General features: G+C 53.8%; 1 protein-coding gene across 2 annotated transcripts in view; it reads left to right on the forward strand.

The window, feature by feature from the left end:
• GRAMD4 (GRAM domain containing 4) overlaps window positions 1–23,660 on the forward strand; it is a 134,162-nt gene that overhangs the window by 13,166 nt on the left and 97,336 nt on the right. The window lies entirely within an intron of this gene.

The following is a 23,660-nucleotide window of genomic DNA, read 5'->3' on the forward strand; positions in this document are numbered from 1 at the left end:
TGACAGCTCTGGGGCCACATGGACGGCCCTCGGCCTGATTCCTCTTGGTGGGAGGCTTTGATTGGGAAGCTGGGGGAAGATGGCTGGTGGGTGGGGTTCGGGAGTACTGGGGACCTCTCCCAGTGCCCTTCCTCCAGCCAGTCCTTGGCAGAGAGCTGAGAAGGTGCCGGGGATGGGTGAGCGCTCCACTAACCCCGAGGGCTGGGATTGGCCAGGAGCGCGTCCCAAGGAGGAGGTGACCTGGGCCACTGTGTGTGTGACCAGGCCTGGGCTGCTGCCGTTAACACCCAGTCAGCTGGTGTCTGCCGGTTGCTCGTGACTGGCCTGGTTTGGTGGCCTGGTAGAGGGGAATGGGAGGGGAGAAACCCAGGCTGGGCCCAGGTGAGTGTCAACAGGGGAGGGAGAGAGCAGCAGAGGTCCCGCCAGGGCGTGCTTGGGTGAGGGGAGGAGGAGCTCAGAGAGATTGGGGGAGAGTCCACAGTGTTGTCTGAGGACAGCTAAGGACGATGGACACTACTAGTTTATAAAAACAGCCAGAGGCTGGGCACACTGGCTCACGCCTGTAATCCCAACACTTTGGGAGGCCGAGGCAGGTGGATTGTCTGTGGTCGGGAGTCTGAGACCAGCCTGGCCAAGATGGTGGAACTCTGTCTCTACTAAAAATACAAAAATTAGCCAGCATGGGGGTGGGTGCCTGTAATCCCAGCTACTCAGGAGGCTGTGGGATGAAAATTGCACGAACCTGGGAGGCGGAGATTGCAGTAAGCCAAGATCGTGCCACCGGACTCCAGCCTGGGTGATAGAGCAAGACTCTGTCTAAAAAGAAAAAGAAAAAAAAAACAAACAAACCCAAAAAACAGCCAGAGAAGGCAAGAGCCCTGGAATGGCCTAAGGTGGGAAACTGCTCCCCTCTCAGCCACGGGGTCCAGTGTGTGATAGTGAAATCTCTCTTTATCTTAAATTCTCTCTTCAGGGACTTAAACAGAAATTAACAGGGCTGGGTGCAGTGGCTCATGCCTGTAGTCCCAGCACTTTGGGAGGCTGAGAGGGGGAGGATTGCGTGAGCTCAGGAGTTTGAGAACGGCCTGGGCAACATAGTGAGACTCCATCTCTACTAAAAATAAAAAAACATTAGCTGGGTGTGGTGGTGCATGTCGTAGTCCCAGCTCCTTGGGAGGCTGAGGTGGGAGTTGGGGTTTGTTGTTTTGGACAGATTTACCAAATTCATTTGGACGACGTTACTGAAGCTCCATGAGGCAGAGGCTAACGGACATTGCTGAAGTCCTAGGTTGCATCCCTCATAAAGGCCACCCCCGGGCCGTGCACGGTGCCTCACGCCTGTAATCCCAGCACTTTGGGAGGCTGAGGCAGGTGGAATACCAGAGGTCAGTAGTTGGAGACCAGTCTGGCCAACATGGCAAAACCCTGTCTCTACTAAAAATAAAAATTAGCCGGGTGTGGTGGTGGGCGCCTGTAATCCCAGCTACTCTGGAGGTTGAGGCACGAGAATCGTTTGAACTCGGGAGACGGAGGTTGCAGTGAGCCAAGATCAAGCCACTGCACTCCAGCCTGGGTGACAGAGCGAGACTGCCTCAAAAAAAAAAAAAAAAACCCCAGAAAGGCCAACCCCCGCATCCCTAAGTTAGCCCCCACACCCCTCAGCCCCTGCACCCCTCAGTTAGCCCCCGCACCCCTCAGTTAGCCATGCCCAGGGACAGTCAGAAAGCATCTGTGATATCAGTGGGACATTGGGGCCCAGCCCAGGACTGGTGTGTCCCCTCCTGTGCCTGCAGGCTTGACACAGCAAGGCCCTCCCTCTCGCCCCCAAGTCCCCACACTTGTCAAGGGCATCACGGCACATTCCAGGAAAGTTGGTTGATGTCACGGGATTCGAGACCCCATCCTGACGCCCAGCTCAGCAGGGCCACCGGGGCTCAGGTTAGGTGGTGCCATAGTTGGGGGATAGTCCCCATAGGGTTGTGCCCCCAGAGTGCCCTAGGGAATGAGGCCCACTGCCACTGCCACTGCCACCAGCCCAGCTAACATAATTGATAAATAAGTGTGGTTCTTTTAAGTTGGGCAAGTGTGTATTTTTAAATAACTGACTGCTTAATTGTACGATTAAAAACAGCAGAGCTGGGTGCAGGGGTGCGTGTCTGTGGTCCCAGCTCCTTGGGAGGCTAAGGCGGGAGGATCCATAGAGCCCAGGAGTTTGAAGCCAGCCTGGGAAACATAGGGAGGAGACCCTGTTTCCAAAAAAAAAAAAAAAAAAAAGAATGAAGTGGGCTGTTAGCACTCAGTCATGGTGAGCAAGGTGAAGAAGCCCCACTGTGGCTGTGTGGTGAACTCAGTCATTCACAGCCGGGAGGGGCTCGATTCAGTTTCTTTCCTGAATGTTTTCACTGTTCCGACTGCACCAGGGAGGAACCACATCCTCTACGCCTGCAGAAGCAGGATTTCTCTCCCGAGAGTCTTGGAATTCTGCGGCCCACATGTATGGTGACCAGCTCTGCAAGGGTCTTTAAAAACCCCGGTGTCGGCTGATTTGTTGGCTGACGCCGCACCCGGCACCTCCAGGATGTGGCCGGCATCGTGGAGGGGCTGCTGGCTGCCTGCCTTGCTTTCAGTTCCACATGGAGACAATGACTCTGCTGCACTGAGTTTCAAGAATTTTGGCAATAAAAAGAGCCTATATGACCTATTTATGAAGTATTCCAGAATCACTTACATGAATATTTTGTCCTAAATTCTGTATAATTAGAAGATATAAACCCCACATTGTGATTATTTTTGTTCACCAACATAACCTAAATTAGAACTCTCCATGCGGGCTTTCAAAAAAGAAAGCATTTGAACAAAAACATAAAAGGAATTGGTTTTATCCACACCGTTCTCAAATACTTGAGAGTAACGTGTTTGCTTAAGTAACATCGAAATCTTGTTTACTGTTATTTGATTTGCAGACCTTTCCTCTTTACCAGTACCAGTAGCAGAAAGGTAAATTGTACTGAAACGTTTAAAAAGTCGTAAGTTCTGACTTTGAGGCCTGATGAACCATCACGGGATTCTCCCCTGCCTGGTTCCTTCTCCCCGGAACCTCACATCAAGCAGAAGCTTCCTTGCGGGCGGCCCTTGTTGCAGGCGGTCTTGGCGAGAGACATCCCCATTTCTGCAGCTGGACGGGGAAAGGGACGTTGTTGTTCTTGGCCATTTGGCAGGTGTTCTCTGACTGCCTCTTCTCCGCTGGGCCTGCCGCACAGGGAGGGCAGGTGGGACCCCCCCCCCCCCAACCCCTGCCGCAGGGCCTACCGAGAGTCCCATGGCGGGCAGGCAGAGGTGGGCTAGTGTCGCATTAAGTGACTTCCCGTAGCAGGCTGTTCAGTGCTGGGGCAGCCTTCTAAGGGAGGAGGCTTGTGGGCTGAGACCTCTTCCCTTTTTCATCATTTGGGCTTCCGGGGCATAGAATGGGATGCGTCGTTGGCCTGGGGTCCGTGCTGCTGTTGGGCGTCTGTGCATAGTCCTCTTTTGTCTATTTTCATTATTTTTATTTATTTTTTTGAGATGGAGTCTTGCTCAGTCACCCAGGCTGGAGTGCAGTGGCGCGATCTCAGCTCACTGCAACCTCTGCCTCCTGGGTTCAAGTAATTCTCCTGCTTCAGCCTCCCAAGTAGCTGGGATTACAGGCGTGCACCACCACCCTGGGCTAATTTTTGTGTTTTTTTAGTAGAGATGGGGTTTCACCATGTTGGCAGGATAGTCTTGAACTCCTGACCTCAGGTGATCTGCCCGCCTCGGCCTCCCAAAGTGCTGGGATTATAGGCGTGAGCCACCTCACCCAGCCATATTTTCGTTATTTTTAATAATGTAATGGGAACCTCTGGGCTCACCATCAAGCAGAAGCCAGTCTTGATACCCAGCTTCCTGCCAGCCCCTCCCCAGCATCCTGCCAGCCCCACCCCAGCATCCCGCCAGCCCCTCCCCAGCTGCCCCACGCCCGGCTCCTGCCCCAGCTCTGTGTGTCCTGTGCTCTCCCTTCCCCACCACCCTATGCACACCTTTCTCTGCCTGGGTCCACACTGTCACCTGCTGTAGCTCTACCCACAGGCCATACCTGCCTGGCGGGCCCGTCCTCCCTGCCCCTGTTTTTGTGGAAGGACAGGTGGAAGTGGGCGGGTGGGGTGGGTGGGGTGGGTGATGATAAAGAGCATTCTAGGCCAGGGCAGGAATGCAAGCACATGGGTGTGAGAGGCCAGGTGTGTTCAGGGATCCTTGGCACTTGTGGGGTGGCGGGGGCACTGGCCAGAGGAGGGCTGGGGTAGGGGGAGGCTCCTGGCCCTCTGGGGGGCCCTTGGTAGAGGAAGGGGCATTGCTTGTGTGGGTGGTGAGGGACCTCTGGTTGGGTGTGGGGGGGTTAGGTGTTTTAGGAGGCTTTGGGTACAGAGATGTCCAGGGGTAAAGTGGAGCTTGGTCTCAGGACAGTTGGCCCTGGCATCTGTCCTGCCCTGGGGGGCTAGGAGGGCCAGACTGGAGATGGAGGCTGGGGCTGTCCTGGTCCCAGGTGAGGTGGCATTTCCTAGGAGGGAGGGGAGGGTTGGTGCCCTGCAAACCCGGGGGGGAGGGGGCAGCACGGGGAGCTGGGGCCGGGGGTGGGGAGGGGCGCCGCACATGTTATGAAGCGCTCTGGAGTGGCTCCAGCCCGGCCAGCACTAAGTTTTGCTGTCTGTGGTTTGCTGTGCCTGTGTCCGCTGCTGGTAACCAGTGCATCGGGACCTGGGCTTTCTGACTGCACCAGGTTTGTTTCTGCTGCTCTGAGTGCGGTGCCCAGTCACCAAGGTACCTGTCGTTCCCGCCTCCTGTGGACTGCGTGGCCTGGCGTCGAGGCAAAGCAGCAGGGAAATTGGGTCCGCATCCCAGCCCTGCGTGCGGTCCGGGGGGAGAGTATGCCTTTCCCCTGGAGACACACAGGGTGGGGGAAGTGAAGTCAGTGGCAGGCACCCAAGAGGGGCACGTTTTCAATCCCAGGGTGGGCGTGGGAACTAACTACAGGTAGAGACCATGCGACGCAGCGGGTCTGCATGCCTCAGGGTTCTGGAACAATCCAGATGGGGACATGGGGGAGATTGGCCACTGGGACTGGTGTTTCACTTGGCTGCCTCTGGACATAGTGTCTCTTCCGACTTTATTTTCCTGGGTTGTGAATCTCCCTTTTATGCCACAAAGGTCCCCCACCCAAGGGACTCTCATCCTGCAGCCCATGGGCCTGGCCCTGTGTCTGGAAAGGGGAGGTGGTGCCCTGATGTTCTGGGCCTGGTGGTCAGTACGGGCACGGGGGTGCAGAGGTAGAGGATTCCACATTTTGAGAGAAAAACAGGCTCCCCTCAAGGCAGCTCAGCCCTAGGTGAGGTTGGCTTTGGGCACACCCATGGGAGGCCCCCTTCCAGCCCTGAACCCTCTGAGCGCCACCCCTCCCACCCAGCCACCAGAACAGCCTTTCTAGCTGCCCCTCCAAGTCATCGCAGGGACCCCTGCGGCCGGTCAGGGGGCCAAGATGGGAACACCCAGAGAACCACAAGCCCAGGCCACACAGGCAGGTGACTGCATGGGCAGGTGATCACCCTGTCTGACAGGTGCCAGGGTGATACACGACTTGTCCAGGTCCCCGGCCTTAACACCCAGTGCTGTTTCTGTACCCTGGCCACCTTCTCAGCTTACCCAGGGAGGCTGAGGAGTGGGTGCACAGGAGGAGTGGGAGCTGGCCGAGGGGCTTGCAGAGGGTCAGAAAGAATCTGCTATCCTGGTGGGACAAGCAGCCAGACCCTGGATGCTCTCCGTGCTGGAAGCGTTGCTTCAGTGCATTAGGATGGGTTCACTTTCTCGTAATTCACTCTGAGGACACGTTGTTGGAATCATTGTGCATAGTTCTGGATCAGCACCATGACGGGAGGTCAGAGGGCTGCCTGGCACAGTTTCTCTGCTGCCTGGATTGACCATGACGACAAGGACTAGCTGGGCCCAGCCCCCTGGTTCCCGTGGATAGGGACTCTGGCTGCTGGCTCGTGCCATTGGGGCTGGAGTCTTACCTGGTGAAATCACATTTATGAGGCTGATAGCCATCAGTTTCCACAGACGTAAGTGTGGCCAGGATGACAGATGTCCCTGGCGGCCCTTTCTGCAGGGTCCTGCAGGGACTCCAGGGCCATCTGGCCACAGTCCCGAAGTCTTTGTCACCATCCCTCTGTGGGTGGGTGCTCATGCCCCCTGGGCTGTTGAGTGATTGGCAAGGGGCTCAAATGGTCTTTCTCTTCTCAGTTGAACCAGTTGATAGAATCCTGTTTCCTTTTGGAATTTAGAGATTAGCCTTTTTTATTTTTTTCTGAGATGGAGTCTCATGTGCTCTGTTGCCCAGGCTGGAGTGCAGTGGCCTGATCTCACAATCTCAGTTCACTGCAACCTCCACCCCCATTGTTCAAGTGATTCTCCTGCCTCAGCCTTCTGAGTAGCTGGGACTACAGGCACATGCCACCACACCCACTTAATTTTTGTATTTTTAGTAGAGACAGGATTTCACCATGTTGGCCAGGCTGGTCTTGAACTCCTGACCTCAGGTAATCCATTGGCCTCAGTTTCCCAAAGTGCTGCAATTACTGGTGTGAGCCACCATGCCTGGCCCAGATTAGGCTTTAAAAGTAGCATTCTTTTGTCCTCTTGGGGCCTTTTTTCCACTTGTCACTGAGACCTCCACTCCTTTGCAGAGCTTGGATGGCTGCAGGGCTGGCTTAGCTGCTGCCTCCAGGTGGGATTGGGAGCCACCCTTCTCAGCGTCCATCCATCTGTCAACCTGCTGGACTGGTTAAACCAGGTCTCCACGCCTGCTTTCGATAAGTCCTGCCCTCCCCTGGGAATCGGCGGCCAGACCTTTGGGTCCTTTGACGTGGAGGGCTGCAAAGTGGCTCAGCAGGAGCGAGAGGTTTCCCTGGCTGCTGGAGACTTGCAGGTGCCAGGTGTGGGCCCTGGAGGTGGCACACAGAGCAGCTCCTGCTCAGTGCCCTGTGTCCCTCCTGGCAGGAGGCATACTGCTGAGTAAGGCTGTTTTAAAGAGGGTTTGTTTAAGTTGGATGTTTAGGAGGTTAGGTTCCCCCAACGAGAAAATGCTATGAAGCCCCCAAAGGCGTATGGGGATGAGATGATGTGGTGAGTTGGAATCTTCTTTAGATCCAGAGGAACTTCATTGGGTGGTAGTTACCTCTCCTTCTCTCTCTCTCGCTCAAGTTTCAGGTGATTTTCTGGCCTGGTTTCATTTATCTATCTATCTGTTTTTTGAGATGGAGTCTTGCTCTGTCGCCCAGGCTGGAGTGCAGTGGCGCGATCCCGGCTCACTGCAAGCTCCACCTCCTGGGTTCACACCATTCTCCCGCCTCAGCCTCCCGAGTAGCTGGGACCACAGGCACCCACCACCATGCCCGGCTAATTTTTTGTATTTTTAGTAGAGACGGGGTTTCACCGTGTTAGCCAGGATGGTCTCGATCTCCTGACCTCGTGATCCGCCCGCTTCGGCCTCCCAAAGTGCTGGGATTACAGGCATGAGCCACCGCGCCTGGCCTCTGGCATGGTTTTAATTAGGAGAAAAACAAGTACAGTTTGATTTGCAAGTTACCCTTCTGGGGGCAAGTTTAGGTGACACGTTGGTTTTGTTTTGTTTTGTTTTTACCATTATCTGCTTATAGAACTTGCCTTTAGAACACTGTACAAGGTGGCATTTTTTTAGTCCATTAGGTTTTGGCATTGGCGGCCTTTTGTTTTGTTTTGTTTTTGAGACAGAGTCTTGCTCTGTCGCCCAGGCTGGAGTACAGTGGCACAATCCCAGCTCACTGCAACCTCCACCTCCTGGGTTCAAGTGATTCTTGTGCCTCAGCTTCCTGAGTAGCTGGGATTTCAGGTGCCTACCACCACGCCCAGCTAATTCTTTTATTTTTAGTAGAGACGGGGTTTCTCCATGTTGGCCAGGCTGGTCTCAAACTCCTGGCCTCAAGTGATCCTCCCGCCTCAGCCTCCCAAAGGGATAGGATTACAGGTGTGAGCCACCGCACCTGGCTGGGTGGCGTTTTTTTGGTGAAAATTTAATGAGAATTCTAGGGAGATGTTTGGGTGTCTTGCTGCTCTGGTAAGTGGAGTGAGGGAGTGTCTGTGAGATGGAGAGTGGGAGGGAGGGGTGGATGGACTTGTTATTTGCACCTCGGTGTTTGTTGCCAGAGGATTCTAATTGAGCAAGCTATAAGACCTTGTCTAGGATGAGTCCTGGCCTGAACGCCTCTAAGTTGCTTTCTCTCCCACTTTGGAGAAAAGCAGTGCTGGTTACCGGCTTGATTTGCTGTGATTTGCTGACTGCCGGCTCCTGGCTCACCTGTGGGTCTAGGTGGTAGCTTCTGGTTAGTTGAGGTATACGGGGGTCTGCTTGGGGGAAGGAGCTTGTTTAGAATGTGGGGAGACCCTGAGGTCAGACAGGGCCTGTGGTGCAGCTCCGAGCTCCTTGAGGGCCAAGTATACCTGAAATTGGAACTAGGAGCTGACACTGAAAGCCAAGTCCTCAAAATCCGTGTGGGCCAGCGGGGAAGGACGGAGCTGGCCTTGTCTGGAGAGCACGCTTAGCAGCTACATGGTGGGTTTCAGGCTGGGACTGAAAGAAGGGAAACCAGGAGGGGACATGCATGGGAAGAGGGTAACGCAGGAGACAGGAGCCGCCCCGCACCCAGAGGGCCAGGGTTGGGGGTGGTGGGACTGTGAGCTCTTCTGGTGGCCTCCAGTACCCACCAGCTCAGTGCCCTGCAGCACCCCCGGAGGAGGATGGGGGTCCCAGGGAACTGTCTGACACAGAGGCCGTGACAGAGATGGAGGATCAGATCAGGACATCCCAAGACCTTGACAGAATCCCTAGCACACAAGAAGTAGATTTTTGGAGCCTTTCTTAACAGATGGGGCCACTGGGGGTCAGATATTTCTGCTGTTGAGCCACCCTGGGCGTGGACAGTGCCTGTGTGTGAGAGTGCTTGCGTTGTCAGTTACACAATTTGCAGATGGCTCGTGATTTTTCAGACATTGAGCTGGTCGTTTCATAGTTGTGCTTTTAGATACTAAGTTTTTTTTTTTTTTTTTTTTGAGGCGGAGTCTTGCTCTTGTTCCCCGGGCTAGAGTGCAGTGTCACGATCTTGGCTCACTGCAACCTCTACCTCCCGGGTTCAAGTGATTCTCCTGCCTCAGCCTCCCGAGTAGCTGGTATTACAGGCTCCTGCCACCACGCCCGGCTAATTTTTGTATTTTTGTATTTTTAGTAGAGATGGGGTTTCACCCTGTTGGCCAGGCTGGTCTTGAACTCCTGACCTCAGGTGACCCACCCGCCTCGGCCTTCCAAAGCGCTGGGATTACAGGCGTGAGCCACCATGCCTGGCTGATACTAAGTTTTTTTGAGAATTAAAATTACCTAGTGAAAAATTACCTAGCAACCTGCATTTAACGTATTAGCTCCATTCTCTGAAATGAGCATCTTGGTTCTGTCTGGAAGATGGAGATTGAAACGTTTCCACAAGTCGGCACCATCGAGCATGATGGCTCCACGTGCCTACGAGTTCCATGGTCGCCGTCGCTGGAGCAAAGACGTGTTGTGAGGTGTGACTGCTTTTGCAGAAAAGTGACCATCGGAAGGCTTTCCCCACGTGGGGACTCCTTAGTCCTGAGTCACTGAGAATCCCAGGTGTGTCTCACCACCAGCGGCACCTTCTCCCTGTAGGACTGTCCGTCGAGTGGCTGACTGTGAATCTCATCTGACCTTAAGGCCACCAGGAAGCTTGCTGGTTATTTGTCAAAGGGTCCTGCGGAGAGTGGAAGAGTCCTTTAGTCATAAAAGGATTCTTCCCGAGGTGTCTGTCTTGGGAAACGACTGTTTTATGCCTCGATTTTTAAAGGCCGGTGACACCTGTGCCTTTCTGTGAGAGAATCACCTACCTGTGACCAGTGCCCGCAGCTGTCACCTGGAGCTGTCACCCTGTTCCAGTGGTGGGACGTGGGCCACTGCTGAGGGTCTCCTAAAGCCCCATCAGAGAGAGCCTGCAAAATGGAATGGGCCCCCACAGATTTGCTTAAGCAGAGGGGGGCTTTGCCGGCTCGGGGCCAGGGGCCTGCGGTATGGAGCTGCTTGGGGTGCTCTGGCTGGGTCGCTGGTCTCCCCTTCTTCTGACGTGGTGCTTTTTCACCCTCCACGCCTCCTCCTACTTCCCTTGTGGCTTCATTCCGGTGATGAGGCAGAGCATGTGATTGGCAGCCCCTCACCATGGGATGGGTAATTCCCCGTGGAGAGCAGGGTCCTTACCAAAAGAGGGACAGGGATGCTGAGTGGGGGAAGCACAGACAGTGCACAGGCAGGCATGGAGGAGACAGTGGAGCAAGGCGGCAGGTGCGTCCTGTACACTCAGGTGCTAAGCCCCGGTCGCAGAGCCCCTTACAGCCTCAAGCGATGGAGGACACTGGCGAGTCTTTGTGCATGTGGGGTGTATTCATTGCTACTCGCTATTAGAAATCAAAACTAAGAAATTTAAAAAGATTTATTAATTTACTGAAATATGCAACTATAAATCTATTACATGTTAAGATAAATAACATGTCTTTCTTTAAAAAAAAAAATCACTACTTGGGGCCAGGTGCAGTGGCTCATGCCTGTAATCCCAGCACTTTGGGAGGCCAAGGCAGGCGGATCACAAGATCAGGAATTCAAGACCAGCTTGGCCAATATGGTGAAATCCCGTCTCTACTAAAAATGCAAAAATTAGCCAGACATGGTGGCAGGTGCCTATAGTCCCAGCTACTTGGGAGACTGGGGCAGGAGAATCACTTGAACCTGGGAGGCGGAGGTTGCAGCCAGCTGAGATCGCACCACTGCACTCCAGCCTGGGTGACAGAGCGAGACTCTGTCTCAAAGAAAAAAAAAAAAATCACTACTTAAAAAAAGAATTAGTGAAGAGGGGTGCTGACATTTTGTAGCTCTCCTTGGGGTGTGATTTGTCAGGAGACAGCTTGTCTTCTGTGACCCGTCGGCCGCCATGTCACACCGTGCAGCTGCCAGGGGGCAAGTGTGGGAAAGGCGAGCAGCATTTTAGGATTATCACTGGAATAGTTTCGACCTTGTGGGTCCTCAGAAAGGAATCCCCAGGGTCCCTAGGCCACACTTTGAGAACCTCTGGTTTAGGTCTTGGGCAAGATTCTCTGCCATGTGAATTAGGGTGTTTTGGTTTTTTTGTTTTTATTTTAATTTTTATTTTATTAAAATTTTAAATTTAATTTAAAAATTAGATCAGGTGCAGTGGCTCACGCATGTAATCTCAGCACTTTGGGAGGCTAAGGCGGGGGGATTACCTGAGGTCAGGAGTTCGAGACCAGTCTGGCAACACGGTGAAACCCCATCTCTACTAAAAATAAAAAAATTAGCCAGACATGTTGGCATGTGCCTGTGATCCCAGCCACTCGGGAGGCTGAGGAGGGAGGATTTCTTAAGCCCAGGAGTTTAGAGTTGCTGTGAGCTGTGATTATGCCACTGCACTCCAGCCTGGGTGACAGAGCAAGACCTTGTCTCTAAAAAACATTTTTTTTAAGTTAAAAAATTTAGTTTACTGCGGAATAGTTGATGCTTTCAGGATTCCGAACTCACCATGGGTCAAGGCTCCTGATGGCTTCAGCCCCCAGTTCATATCTCCAGAGGCCTCCGTTGGTCCTGCTTCCATGCCAGCCCTTCTTGGGCAGCTCTTGGGCACGCTTCTGTCTTTGTCTTTTTTCTCCTCTCCTCCTCCTCGTTTCCATAGACACATGGCCAGGCACGTGCTGGCAAGTGACCACGTCGGCGGTGGGCTCTCCATGGTGGTGCACGGGGGTCCTCGCTTCTTGCGAGGCTGTGGGGCTGCACTGTGGACTGTCCCACGTGGGTGGGTCCAGCCTTTTTGCTGTCATGAAAACGATGCTGCCGGGAGACGGCCTTGCCCCACCGCCATCGTGCGTGTGAGAGACTAGGAGAGCTTCCTGGAAGTGAAATCACCATTTTGTTGGATATTGCAAAATTTCCCTCCACGCCACTCTCCACGTGGGACAGAGCCTGTGTCCCCTGACCCCACACCCACATGCTGTGCCTCTTTGCCAGTCTTTTGGGGAAGTGATTTCTCAAGGCAATTTAGTTTGTATTTATCAGCTGGGCACAGTGACTGATACCTGTAGCCCCAACGCTTTGGGAGACCATGTTGTCCAGGAGTTCGGGACCAGCCTGGGTAACATGGCAAAACCCTGTCTTTACAAAAAGTACAAAAATTAGCTGGGCATGGTGGTGTGCACCTCTAGTCTCAGCAACTTGGGAGGCTGAGGCAGGAGGATCACTGAACCTGGGAGGTCGAGACTGCGGTGAGCTGTGATCGTACCACTGCACTCCAGCCTGGGTGACAGAGCAAGACTCTGTCTCAAAAAAAAAATTGTATTTCTCTCATTATAAGTGAAGGTTAATCATCTTTACATTTGTTTAAGGGCTGTTTGTTTTTCCTCTATCTTTTGTCCATTTTTCTCTTTTTTTTTTTTTTTTTTTTTTTTGAGGCAGAGTCTCTGTCTCCCAGGCTGGAGTGCAGTGGTGCAATCTCAGCTCACTGCAACCTCCGCCTCTTGGGTTCAAGCAATTCTTCTGCCTCAGCCTCCTGAGTAGCTGGGCCTACAGGCACGTGCCACCACGCCTGGCTACTTTTTGTATTTTTAGTAGAGATGGGGTTTCACCATGTTGGCCAGGCTGGTCTAGAACTCCTGACCTCGCTATCTGCCTGCCTTGGCCTCCCAAAATGCTGGGATTACAGGTGTGAGCCACCACACCTGACCTCTTGTCCATTTTTCTATTGAAATGTTTGCCCATGGCAGGCAAATGAATCCTTTGTGATGTGTGTTGAAATTTTTTTTCCCAGGTTATCATTTATCTCTGACTGCTTACGGAGGTTTTTGCCTTGCAAAAATTTGTTTTTAATATAACGTATCTTCTCTGTTTTTTTTTTTTTTTGAGACAGAGTCTCGCTCTGTTGCCCAGGCTGGATTGCAGTGGCATGACCTCGGCTCACTGCAAGCTCCGCCTCCCGGGTTTACACCATTCTCCTGCCTCAGCCTCCCGAGTAGCTGGGACCACAGGCGCCCGCCACCACACCCGGCTAATTTTTTTGGTATTTTTAGTAGAGACGGGGTTTCACCGTGTTAACCAGGATGGTCTCGATCTCCTGACCTCGTGATCCGCCCGCCTCGGCCTCCCAAAGTGCTGGGATTACAGGCGTGAGCCACCGCGCCTGGCCTCTTCTCTTTTTTTTTTTTTTTTTTTGAGATGGAGTCTCGCTCTGTCGCCCAGGCTGGAGTGCAGTGGCGCGATCCTGGCTCACTGCAAGTTCCATCTCCCGGGTTCACGCCATTCTCCTGCCTCAGCCTCTCGAGTAGCTGGGATTACAGGCGCCCGCCACCACGCCTGGCTATTTTTTTGTATTTTTAGTAGAGACGGGGTTTCAGTGTGTTAGCCAGGATGGCCTTGATCTCCTGACCTCGTGATCCGCCTGCCTCGGCCTCCCAAAGTCCTGGGATTACAGGCTTGAGCCACCGCGCCCGGCCTCGGCCTCTTCTCTTTTATTGTGTTCCTCGTCTTGCTGGGACAGACCTTGTCCAGTCCCAGGGTTATGGGTGCCCCTCCAGGGCCACCTTTGCTACATGAATGCTTTCCTTGTTCTGCATTCAAACCTTTGGTCTAATCTGAATTTATTTTGGGAAGGTGTGAGGTACAGAGCCAGCCTTATCTTTTTCTAGGTAGCTTCCTAGATGTCCCAACGTGATTGGTGGAGTGAGTTATCTCACACCCTCCTATTAAAATGCCTCTGATCACAATTTGGGTCTGAGTCTGTTTTTGTACCTTCTCGTGGCTCTGTTGTCTGTTCATGCGCCATTAACATGCTTTGAACTCCGCTGCTGCCCCATTGCGTTTGCGTGGCAGGGCTGGCCTCCCCCTGTCAGTCTGGCTTTTCAGAATTTTCCTGGCTATTTGGCTTGTTTATTTTTCCCTATAAACCTTAGATCCAGATTGTCTTGGTTCTTCTAAAATCTGTTGTTTTTCTTTTAAGGGAAATTACATTCAATTTGTAGATTTTCAAAGAGAGGATTGCTTTTCTCTCTCTCTCTGTATAAATTGTGGTAAAATAGACATAACACGATGTACCGTCTTAACCATTTCGGAGTGTGTCATTTACTGGCGTTAAAGCACATTCACACTCTTCTGCAACCGTCACTACCATTTATCCCCAGAACATCTGATCTTTCCCCAACCGAGACTCCGCACCCACAAAACACTGACTCTCCAGAGCCTCTCCCCACCCCCGACACCCCCCAATCCACTTCCTGTTTCTGTGCATTTGACTCCTCTGGGGACTGCAGATAAGTGGAATCTCACAGTGTCTATCTATGACTTCCTCCTTGCACAAAGCAGAATGTCCTCTGGGCTCACCCAGGTTCTGGAGCCATAACGTCCTCTGGGTTCACCCAGGTTTTGGTGCCATAATGTCCTCTGGGTTCACCCAGGTTTTGGTGCCATAATGTTCTCCGGGTTCACCCACGTTCTGGCGCCATAATGTCCTCTGGGTTCACCCAGGTTTTGGTGCCATAATGTTCTCCGGGTTCACCCAGGTTCTGGCAAGTGTCAGAATTCCCTTCCTTTTCAGGGCTGAGTAATATTCCATGGTGTGGATGGACCACATGTTGCTTATTCGTTCATCCGTTCATGAACACTTGGGCTGCTTCACCCTTTCGGCTCTTACGAAAAATGCTGCAGCGAACATGGGTATGCAGATATCTCTGCAAGACCTTGCTTTTTGTTCTTTTGAGTATCCCCAGAAGTGGGATTATTGGATCATATGGTAGTTCTATTTTTCGTATTTTGTGGAACCTCCATACTGTGATTCACAGCAGCTGCACCATTTTACACCCCACAAACAGTGCACAAGGGTTCCAGTTTCTCCCCATTCTCGCCAACACTTGTTGTTTCTGAGTTTTTGATCATAGCTGTCCTAATGGGTGTGAAGGGGTCTCCCCTTGTGGTTTGGTTTGCATGTCCCCCAGTGACGACTGGTGCTGAGCATCTCTGCATGGGCCTGTGACCGGTGCTGAGCATCTCTGCGTGGGCTTATGGCCGGTGCTGAGCATCTCTGCATGGGTTTATGGCCGGTGCTGAGCATCTCTGCATTGGTTTATTCCTGGTGCTGAGCATGTCTGCATGGGCTTATGGCTGGTGCTGAGCATCTCTGCATGGGTTTATTGACCGGTGCTGAGCATGTCTGCATGGGCTTATGGCTGGTGCTGAGCATCTCTGCATTGGTTTATTCCTGGTGCTGAGCATGTCTGCATGGGCTTATTGACCGGTGCTGAGCATGTCTGCATGGGCGTATGGCCGGTGCTGAGCATGTCTGCATGGGCTTATTGACCGGTGCTGAGCATGTCTGCATGGGCTTATGGCTGGTGCTGAGCATGTCTGCATGGGTTTATTGACCGGTGCTGAGCATGTCTGCATGGGCTTATGGCTGGTGCTGAGCATCTCTTCATGGGCTCATGCCCGGTGCTGAGCATCTCTGTGTGGACTTATTGGCTGATTGGACGGGCACTCGGGTTATTTCCACCTCTTTGCTTGGGTGAATGGTGCTGCTGTGGACATGGGTGTGCCAGTATCTCTTTGTGTCCCTGCTTTCAGCTCTTTGGATTATACCCAGAAATGGGATTGCTGGGTCATATGGTAGTTCTGTTTTGAATTTTTTGAGGAGCTGTCGCACTGTTTTCCCTGGCCCCCTATATGGCTATGGCTTACCCTCCCCAGCTGTGGGCACTGGAACCAGGCCAGAGCGTTTGCCTGAGAATCCAGTGAGTCCAGAGCTCTGCTGCCGACCCCACCTCAGTCCGACAGCCCAGTGCCCGTGGTCCCCCAGCCGGGCCCATGGGCGTGCAGGAGCAGCGAAGCCTGGGGTCCCATCCCCGACCCTGTGATGGTTGTGATGTCCTTTCCTGAGCCACAGTTACCTCGTGTCTTTAAAAAGGGGGGGGGGGTCATATAGCATTAGGAGAAATACCTAATGTAAATGACAAGTTGATGGGTGCAGCAAACCAACATGGCACATGCATACCTATGTAACAAACCTGCGTGTTGTGCACATGCACCCTAGAACTCAAAGTGTAATTAAAAAAAGGAGGGGTCATAATAATAGTCACCAATAGTTATGGGTTCTTAGTACCTGCCAGGCTGGGTGACAGGTGTAGGGGAGCCATGAACCAGCCCTCCACAGGCTGGTGTGTAGGGATTGAGTCAGGTGCGGCCAGGAGGCACCGGGCAGGTTACTGTCCCTTATGAAGTGTGGCTATGGCCACCATTAACGTGGGGGTGCCAGGGGATTCGCCCGATGCTCCCTGCCTTCGCGCTCCTCCCTGGATGCATCCTGACATGCCTGCTTGGCTCCATCTCCGCTGCCCGCACCAGTCCCAGCCACCGCCCTCTCTCCTCTGCCTGGCCACGGTTTCCTAACTGGTATTTCCACTTCAGGCCTCTTCCAACCATTGGCCAGGGTGCTCCACGCTGTGCTCGGAATGGGACCGAGTGCCCTACCACAGCCTCTCTGCTCCCACCAGCTCCTTTCTGGTTTGTTTTGGCAAAAGTGCCCTGCATGTGCTGCTCCCTCGTCCCGGAGTGCCCTTCCTCTGCAGCCTGCGACCTGTCCTTCATGCCCTCAGCCTGCGGTGCCGCGACTGCTTCTCTGAGCACCTTCCTGGGCTGGTGCCGGCTGCCCCCCCAGGGGCCATGGGGTGTCTTCTCCACAGTTAGGGCAGCACTTCCAGCTCCATGGGTTTGTTGGCCTCACCTCCTCTGTATCCTTGCGCTGAGGGTCCTGTCAGGCACGTAGTAGGTGCTCATTAAACACTTAGTGCGTGGCTCGGTCGTTGTGGTTGCTGGACATGCAGTATTCCAGCTCTAAGATGCACTGCCTGCTGCTAGTTCTTGTTCCCTAGTCCCTAGTAGATGGCGAGCTGCCCCTTAGCAAGCCCGTCCAGCCTGCAGCCTGCAGCCGAAACATGTGCTTCTCTGATCTTCCATCAGGGCCGCCCGTGCTCTCAGGCCTGTCAGGAGACTCTTCTGTGAGACTGGACTATCAGAGCACCCCAGCTGGCAGGTGGTTACCTGGGCAACAGGTGTGAAGTGGACCTTGCGGGTTTTTGATCTTGCTTCTAAAGTATTATTTTGGGCCGGGCACGGTGGCTCACACCTGTAATTCCAGCACTTTGGGAGGCTGAGGCAGGCGGATCACCCGAGGTCGGGAGTTGGAGACCAACCTGGGCAACATGGCGAAACCCCATCTCTACTAAAAATACAAAAATTATCTGTGTGTGGTGGCGGGTGCCTGCAGTCACAGCTACTTGGGAGGCAGAGGCAGAAGAATTGCTTGAACCGGTGAGGCAGAGGTTGCAGTGAGCCAAGATTGCATTACTGTACTACAGCCTGGGCGACAAGAGCGAAATTCCGTATCAAAATGTGTGTGTGCATAGCTGGCCAATATATATATTTTTTTCTTGGCCAGCCGCGGTGGTTCGTGCCTGTAATCCCAGCACTTTGGGAGGCTGAGATGGAAGGATGGCTTGAAATCAGGAGTTTGAGACCAGCCTGAGCAACATAGTGAAACCCCATCTCTACTAAAAATTTTTAAAAAATTAGCTGGGCAGTGGCACGTGCCTGTAGTACCAGCTACCCCAGAGGCTGAGTTGGGAGGATCACTGGGCAGTGGCACGTGCCTGTAGTACCAGCTGCCCCAGAGGCTGAGTTGCGAGGATCACTGGGCAGTGGCACATGCCTGTGGTACCACCTACCCCAAAGGCTGAATTGGGAGGCCACAGTGACCTATGATTGTGCCATTGCACTCCATCCTGGGTGAAAGAGTAAGACCTTGTCTCTAAAAAAAAAACAAGAACAACAACCCAAAAAGCCCAAAACATTTTTTTTTGTTGTTTCTTGGCCCTTGGGTTTTGCCCCAGAGGCATACATTGCAGACCGCTGAGTGGCGCTGGTTGCTGTCTGGGCCGGCTTGGCCTCAGGCGATCCTGTTGCCCTCCGCGCAGGAGGGCGCCTTCTCCTGGGTCCACCTTCTCCTGGCTGTGTGCTTCCTTAAACACAGAAGGTGTTCCGCAGCCTGCTGTGCGGGGTAGCCCTGTGTTGGGCTTGTATGTATCCCAGGGCTTGGTCCATGTGGGAGAGTCTTGGTAGGCCTGGCGGAGCCCTTTGACCTCAGCTGGGCCACATTTAAACAAAGAAGTTGACAAAAGGGAAGGTAGTGGTTTGGAGGTACACAAAGGCTCTTTTCGCTGGAGGAGCTATTTGAGGCCACGTGGGTTTACTTCCGTACTAGATTTGCCCAGGGACCCAGGAACTTCTTTAAAATCCACCTGACTCACCCATTCATTTGCTGCCAGTTCTTTGGTGCCAGGCCGTGTGCTGGGCCCCAGGGACATGGCACGCTGATGGTCAGAGAGGCCCACGCACACGCTGGATCCCGCATTGTGGAGTGGGAGTGCTTTGGGGACGTGGAACAGCAGAGCAGGGTCTGCAGAGCACCCCACCGGGGAGGGCCGTGGGGCCCCAGGCAGGAGGCGGTGCTTAGGGCTGGCTCCTGTCTTCACCAGTCTTCTTCACTGTGTTGTTGTTTGTCACTGGGCAGTAAGAGGCGCCTCTCTGAAACCTGAGGGGCGGCCCGGCTGCTGGTAGGTGTGGACGGGGGCCTACACTGGTGGCTGTTCTGAGTCGGTTCGCCTTCCAGCACCCGAGTGTGGCGCCCTCCTTGCTGGCTCCTTTGCCTTGGGTGGGACCTGGGATGGTGGGGAGAAGCCCCCGGCTACGGCCCAGGTTGGATAAGAGGGTAGATGGTGGCACGTGGGATCCTTCACCAAGCTTCTTCTGCCCCCAGGAACTTGGAGACTGTCCAGGCTGCCCCAGCCTGGCCAGGGACCACGCCTTATTCCTCACCCTTCCCTTAAGAGGACTGGATGGTGGCAAGGCCCACACATGAATCTGTGATGCGTGGGCCACTGAAAGGAGCACGTGCGTGCCTGGTGAGGGCTGCGGTTCCCTCTGGTCTGCCCTGTCCCTGGCGTGGGTTGGTGGGGACATGGGCTTCTGTGAGCGTTCTTATTCTGTTAGGCATCTGTGGACCCCGGACAGGGACGGTCAGTGACAGCCCACGGACCACACACCACCCACTGCCACCTGTTTCTGCCTGTTTTGTGAATGATGTCTGATTTGTACACGGCCGTGCCCATTTGCACCACAGCAGAGCTGGGAAGTTGTAGAGGCCGTGTGGCCTGCTGGGCTGAAGGTGTTCACCGCCCGGCCTCTCACAGACTGGGCTTGCTGAACCCCACCTAGGAGCCGCTCCCCGTGCCTTCGCGATATTGCAGTCTTTGATGCAGAAACACGTCTGGGGAACAGCCTGCTTTCAGACAGCTTTCAGCTTGTGGGAAATTGGGCAAGGGCAGTGGCAGGAAGACATGGCGAATCTGGGGAATCCAGAAGGGGCTTCCTTTCGGCCATCTCATTGGCTGGTTATTCTCAAGCCCTGGTTGCTAGGAGTGATGGAGAGAGTTGGAAAAAGAATGTTTCCACTAGAAACGCATCCCTCCGTGTGTTTCCTGTGGCTTAGTTTATTTGCTTCTACAACACAGTAGTTTTTGCTTGCCTACCTGTGCCTAAACTTAGGTTTTCTTGCCAGCTTTGTTTTCTTTAAATAAACATCTGTGCAGGCCGGGAGTGGTGGCTCATGCCTGTAATCCCAGCACTTTGGGTGGCTGAGGCTGGGGGATCAAGTGAGGTCAGGAGTTCGAGACCAGCCTGGCCAACATGGTGAAACCCCATCTCTACTAAAAATACAAAGAATTAGCCGGGCATGGTGGCAGGTGCCTGTAATCCCAGCTACTCGGAAGGCTGAGGCAGGGGAATCATTTGAACCCGGGAGGCAGAGGTTGCAGTGAGCCAGGATCATGCCATTGCACTCCAGCCTGGGTAACAAGAGCGAAACTCCATCTCAAAAAAAAAAATAAATAAATAAATAAAAAATAAACATCTATGCGGTCACTCTGCCAGGGTCCCCATTCAGGCTTCTAGGCAGAGGGGCCTATGAGCTGTCATATGGTGTGATGGATGGATTAATAGAGGCATATGCTGGGGAGGGTGGGGTGACTGGTGCTAAGCTGCTTCTGGGGCTGTCGTAGGGTTCAAGCAAGCTCAGGCCATGGAGTCCAGTGGAGTCAGTTCGTGTTCCTGTTGTGCCACTTCTTTCTCACCCTGCCTTCCCGAACCTCAGTTTACCCATTTGTCAGGTGGTTTAGCAGATGCTTCTTCCTTTCAACATTGTGATTGGGGTGGGGGAGATGAACACTGGTGGGAGCTTGTCACTCTCGTCCTTTCATCCTGCTTTGTACCCTCGGAGAAAGGCTTATTGGGCAGAGGCTGCCCTTCTGAGGTGTGGATGGAACTGTTGGTGACATTATTTTTATTAATTTATTTTTAGAGACAGGGTCTCGGCTGGGTGTGGTGGCTCATGCCTGTAATCCTAGCAGTTTGGGAGGCCGAGGTGGGTGGATCACAAGGTCAGGAGATCGAGACCATCCTGGCTAACATGGTGAAACTCCATCTTTACTAAAAATACAAAAAAAAAAAAAAAATTAGCCGGGCGTGGTGGTGGGGGGGTCGCCTATAGTCCCAGCTACTCGGGAGGCTGAGGCAGGAGAATGGCGTGAACCCGGGAGGCGGAGCTTGCAATGAGCCGAGATTACACCACTGCATTCCAGCCTGGGAGACACAGCGAGACTCCATCTCAAGAAAAAAAAAAAAAAAAAAAAAGAAGAGACAGGGTCTTGATCTGTTGCCCAGGCTGGAGTGCAGTGGTTCGATCATAGCTCACTGCAGCCTTGAACTCCTGGTCTCAAGCGACTCTCCTGCCTCAGCCTTCTGAGAAGCTGGGACTACAGGTGCACACCATCCTGCCTGGCTAACTTATCTTTTATTTTTCGTAGAGGCGGGGTCTTGCCGTGTTGTCTGGCCTGGTCTTGAACTCCTGGGCTCAAGTGATTCTCCTGCATTGGACTCCCAGAGTACTGGGATTTCAGGTGTGAGCCACTGAGGCTGGCCGATGGTACTGTTGTTATTGTTACTGCTACTGTGGTTTCCTGACCATGGATGCTGTGCTGTGGACCTAATTTGGATGATGTCCTTGGCCTGTTGGAGGAAGGCCCTCTCTCCTTGGTGTCAGGAGTTGGTGGTGTTGAGCAGGCTCAGGTGCACGGGAGGCCTGGGGGAAGTGAGGGCACAGTGCTTGGTCCTGAGAATAGCCTGTAGCTGGCGTTGCCAGCCCTCATTCATCTGGGGCTTCCTCTCAAGGCCCAAGCTGGTGTAAGCCTGGACTGTGGCCCAGGTTCCCTGGAGTTGGGCTCCTGAGCTCACACCCGTGCTCAGGTGCCCCTGCTACCTCTACCTAAAGACCTGGAAACTGAGGGTTAGGACTGGCTTGACCTGGGCAGCCTGGCGCAAGGAACCTTACTCTCAACCCTTTAGGGCTGGTTCAGGGATGGGAACAGAGGGTGTGGGCCTGGTATGTCTACAGCTGGGGCAAGGACAAGCCGTGGTGGCCAGTGGGCGGCCGAAGGCTGCTGCGCCTTCCCTGACGCGGTCTCCTGCTTCCCAGGGCCCCCAGGCTGAAGCGCTGTTTGTGTTCTGGGTGCCATGGTTCTCTCCTGTGGCTGCCCACAGCCCCTGTTCACCCACAGGCCCTTCCTGCCCCGCCCGTGGACTTTGGGCTTGGGTCCCTGCTCGGGAGCTCGTAGTGACTAGCAGCGTCTTGGGATGGTCTCAGAACTTTTTACCCTGGCTCCCCACACCCACAAGACAGCGCTGCCTCCCCAGCGCCCGTGGTTACGCAGTGGTGATGTATGGGGCGTGAGAGCAGCGTTTGTGGAACACTTTTTTGGACAGTAGGGCTGTGTTTTTGCTGTTGTTACCACTGCTGGCTGGGCAAGTTGCTGAGTCCTTCCAGCACTGTCTCATGTTGTCCTCTAACAGCCCTGAGCAGGGGCCCCTGTCCGAGGTCACACAGCTGTGGCCAGCCTGGGCCTGGCTTCCGGCTGCCGCGACCCACTGCATGCCTGTGCTTGAGATGATCTGGTGGATGGTGGGACACATGTCCACTCCTCGAGGCTCTCCAGCCCCGGTGGTACTTAGGGCGACTGGAGCAGATGTGGGTCAGCCCCATCCGGTGCTGGAGGCACAGAGGGCCAGGATGCAACCCCTAGCCCCGCACAGGCGAGTGTTCCCTGTGTCCCCGAGCTGCTGTCGCTGTGGTATGTGGTGGTTTTGGGTCCTCCAGGCAGGGTGATGTGATTGAAGTAGAGAGTGACTTGGGCTGGGTGGCGGCTACCCGATGGCTGGGAAGGCCGCCTCGGACAGAGGGCATCGCTTGGGCAGCATCCTGGAGGCCAGGAAGGGGCCTCCATGGTGCAGAGGGCAGGGTGCCAGGATGGGGCTAGAGGTCAGGCTGCTGGCCCTGAGTCAGAGATGGGCCCACCCCACCCCGAGGCGTCAGTGCTGCCATACACAGCCCCTCCTGCCCTGGAGGCGGGCTGCCCGGCTTGCTGCTTCCTGCTTCCCAGGCTGTCTTTGACCCCTTGGGGCCTCTCAGGAACTCTCGTTTTGCATTTAGACCTCACCTTCTATTTCACGCATCTGTCTCAAGCCTGCTGGGAGGGAGGTGGGTGAGGGGAGGCTGCTGCTGTTCACGGAGCCCTGTGCCCTCATGGCCGTCATGGCCGTGGCTGCAGCAGTGTGAGAGGAGGGATCTGGAGGCAGCTCACGCCGGTTCCCAGGAGCTGATTGATGGGTTTTCAGGAATTCTGTGAGTTGGCCGTTAATAAAAATGAAAATACATAAACTTGCAGTTAGATCAATTATGTTGAAAGCAAAGGCATTGAATACTCGAACCCCATCGTTTCTGAATCATTTGATTGCATTTTACTATTGCGTGTGCTGCTGAGGTTCCCTGGGCCTGCCGCGCGTGGCGGAAACGCTGTGCAATGATGGCCGCTGGCATGGCGGGAGTGTGTGCACCAAGGGCGGGGCGCTGCTGCCACTCGGGGCCTCACTTCTCCTTGTGTTGGTTGTCTAGACTTACCAAACTGATGAGGAAAGTGTTAACGTGCAGATGAAGCTAAAAATTGTGTGATGTCTGTAGCTGTTCATTACGAATGGCGTAAAAGCCTTGTGAAAATATTCTGCCATTGGAAAGCAGCTACCTTATTCAGCAAGGACATTTCCCGTGTTGTAGGCTCACAGGTGGCGTTCCCCTGCATGTCTCCCTTCCACCTTTGTTGTGGTTTGTAAACGGAAACAAAAACACCAGCCAGCATCCGTGTGGTGCTCATTGGTGGTGGCTGCCAGGGGCCAACCGTGGAGACAGGATTTGAGCACAAATTCATGAAAGCATTCTGTGAGAGTCAGTTGGCTGTCCAGAATTTACACTTTATGGGTAGTGCACATTTCATGATTATTTGCAGATACGTGC

This window comes from Gorilla gorilla, chromosome 23 (assembly GCF_029281585.2).
Source record: "Gorilla gorilla gorilla isolate KB3781 chromosome 23, NHGRI_mGorGor1-v2.1_pri, whole genome shotgun sequence".
Lineage (NCBI taxonomy): Eukaryota > Metazoa > Chordata > Mammalia > Primates > Hominidae > Gorilla > Gorilla gorilla.